We start from the raw sequence: 2,797 nt of genomic DNA, 5'->3' as shown, positions 1-2,797 counted from the left end.
GGTCCTTCCGTCCTCGTCTCTCCGTCCAGGTCTCTCCGTCCTCCGTCCTCGTCTCTCCATCCTCCGTCCAGGTTTCTCTGTCCTCGTCTCTCTGTCTTCCGTCCTCCGTCCAGGTCTCTCCGTCCTCCTCCACCGTCCAGGTCTTTCCGTCCTCCTCCACCGTCCAGGTCTCTCCGTCCTCCTCCACCGTCCAGGTCTCTCCGTCCTCCTCCACCGTCCAGGTCTCTCCGTCCTCCTCCACCGTCCAGGTCTCTCCGTCCTCCTCCACCGTCCAGGTCTCTCCGTCCTCCTCCACCGTCCAGGTCTCTCCGTCCTCCTCCACCGTCCAGGTCTCTCCGTCCTCCTCCACCGTCCAGGTCTCTCCGTCCTCCTTCACCGTCCAGGTCCCTCCGTCCTCCTCCACCGTCCAGGTCTCTCCGTCCTCCTTCACCGTCCAGGTCTCTCCGTCCTCCTTCACCGTCCAGTTCCGTCCGTTCTCCGTTCACGTCTCTCCGTCCTCTTTCACCGTCCAGGTCCTTCCGTTCTCTTCTCTCCGTCCTCCGTCCAGGTCTCTCCGTCATTCCGTCCTCCTCCATTCTCGTCTCTCCGTCCTCCGTCCAGGTCCTTCCGTTCTCGTCTCTCCGTCCACCGTCCAGGTCCTTCCGTTCTCGTCTCTCCGTCCACCGTCCAGGTCCTTCCGTTCTCGTCTCTCCGTCCTCCGTCCATGTCTCTCCGTCCTCCTTCTTCGTCCAGGTCTTTCCGTCCTCCTTCACCGTCCAGGTCTCTCCGTCCTCCTTCACCGTCCAGGTCTCTCCGTCCTCCTTCACCGTCCAGGTCTCTCCGTCCTCCTTCACCGTCCAGGTCTCTCCGTCCTCCTTCACCGTCCAGGTCTCTCCGTCCTCCTTCACCGTCCAGGTCTCTCCGTCCTCCTTCACCGTCCAGGTCTCTCCGTCCTCCTTCACCGTCCAGGTCTCTCCGTCCTCCTTCACCGTCCAGGTCTCTCCGTCCTCCTTCACCGTCCAGGTCTCTCCGTCCTCCTTCACCGTCCAGGTCTCTCCGTCCTCCTTCACCGTCCAGGTCTCTCCGTCCTCCTTCACCGTCCAGGTCTCTCCGTCCTCCTTCACCGTCCAGGTCTCTCCGTCCTCCTTCACCGTCCAGGTCTCTCCGTCCTCCTTCACCGTCCAGGTCCTTCCGTTTTCGTCTCTCCGTCCTTCCGTTCTCGTCTCTCCGTCCTCCGTCCAGGTCCTTCCGTTCTCGTCTCTCCGTCCTCCGTCCTCCGTCCAGGTCCTTCCGTTCTCGTCTCTCCGTCCTCCGTCCTCCGTCCAGGTCCTTCCGTTCTCGTCTCTCCGTCCTCCGTCCTCCGTCCAGGTCCTTCCGTTCTCGTCTCTCCGTCCTCCGTCCTCCGTCCAGGTCCTTCCGTTCTCGTCTCTCCGTCCTCCGTCCAGGTCCTTCCGTTCTCGTCTCTCCGTCCTCCGTCCAGGTCCTTCCGTTCTCGTCTCTCCGTCCTCCGTCCTCCGTCCAGGTCCTTCCGTTCTCGTCTCTCCGTCCTCCGTCCTCCGTCCAGGTCCTTCCGTTCTCGTCTCTCCGTCCTCCGTCCTCCGTCCAGGTCCTTCCGTTCTCGTCTCTCCGTCCTCCGTCCAGGTCCTTCCGTTCTCGTCTCTCCGTCCTCCGTCCAGGTCCTTCCGTCCTTCTTCCTCGTCCTTCCGTTCTCGTCTCTCCGTCCTCCGTCCACCGTCCAGGTCCTTCCGTTCTCGTCTCTCCGTCCTCCGTCCAGGTCCTTCCGTCCAGGTCCTTCCGTTCTCGTCTCTCCGTCCTCCGTCCAGGTCCTTCCGTTCTCGTCTCTCCGTCCTCCGTCCTCCGTCCAGGTCCTTCCGTTCTCGTCTCTCCGTCCTCCGTCCTCCGTCCAGGTCCTTCCGTTCTCGTCTCTCCGTCCTCCGTCCTCCGTCCAGGTCCTTCCGTTCTCGTCTCTCCGTCCTCCGTCCAGGTCCTTCCGTTCTCGTCTCTCCGTCCTCCGTCCAGGTCCTTCCGTTCTCGTCTCTCCGTCCTCCGTCCAGGTCCTTCCGTTCTCGTCTCTCCGTCCTCCGTCCAGGTCCTTCCGTTCTCGTCTCTCCGTCCTCCGTCCTCCGTCCAGGTCCTTCCGTTCTCGTCTCTCCGTCCTCCGTCCAGGTCCTTCCGTTCTCGTCTCTCCGTCCTCCGTCCTCCGTCCAGGTCCTTCCGTTCTCGTCTCTCCGTCCTCCGTCCAGGTCCTTCCGTTCTCGTCTCTCCGTCCTCCGTCCAGGTCCTTCCGTTCTCGTCTCTCCGTCCTCCGTCCAGGTCCTTCCGTTCTCGTCTCTCCGTCCTCCGTCCTCCGTCCAGGTCCTTCCGTTCTCGTCTCTCCGTCCTCCGTCCAGGTCCTTCCGTTCTCGTCTCTCCGTCCTCCGTCCTCCGTCCAGGTCCTTCCGTTCTCGTCTCTCCGTCCTCCGTCCAGGTCCTTCCGTTCTCGTCTCTCCGTCCTCCGTCCAGGTCCTTCCGTTCTCGTCTCTCCGTCCTCCGTCCTCCGTCCAGGTCCTTCCGTTCTCGTCTCTCCGTCCTCCGTCCAGGTCCTTCCGTTCTCGTCTCTCCGTCCTCCGTCCAGGTCCTTCCGTTCTCGTCTCTCCGTCCTCCGTCCAGGTCCTTCCGTTCTCGTCTCTCCGTCCTCCGTCCTCCGTCCAGGTCCTTCCGTTCTCGTCTCTCCGTCCTCCGTCCTCCGTCCAGGTCCTTCCGTTCTCGTCTCTCCGTCCTCCGTCCTCCGTCCTCCGTCCTCCGTCCTCCGTCCTCCGTCCAGGTCCTTCCGTTCTCG

This window comes from Eptatretus burgeri, chromosome 3 (genome assembly GCF_056783735.1).
Source record: "Eptatretus burgeri isolate ZD-2024b chromosome 3, Ebu_testis_v1, whole genome shotgun sequence".
NCBI classification, from domain to species: domain Eukaryota; kingdom Metazoa; phylum Chordata; class Myxini; order Myxiniformes; family Myxinidae; genus Eptatretus; species Eptatretus burgeri.
Note: the sequence above shows the minus strand (reverse complement) of the source record.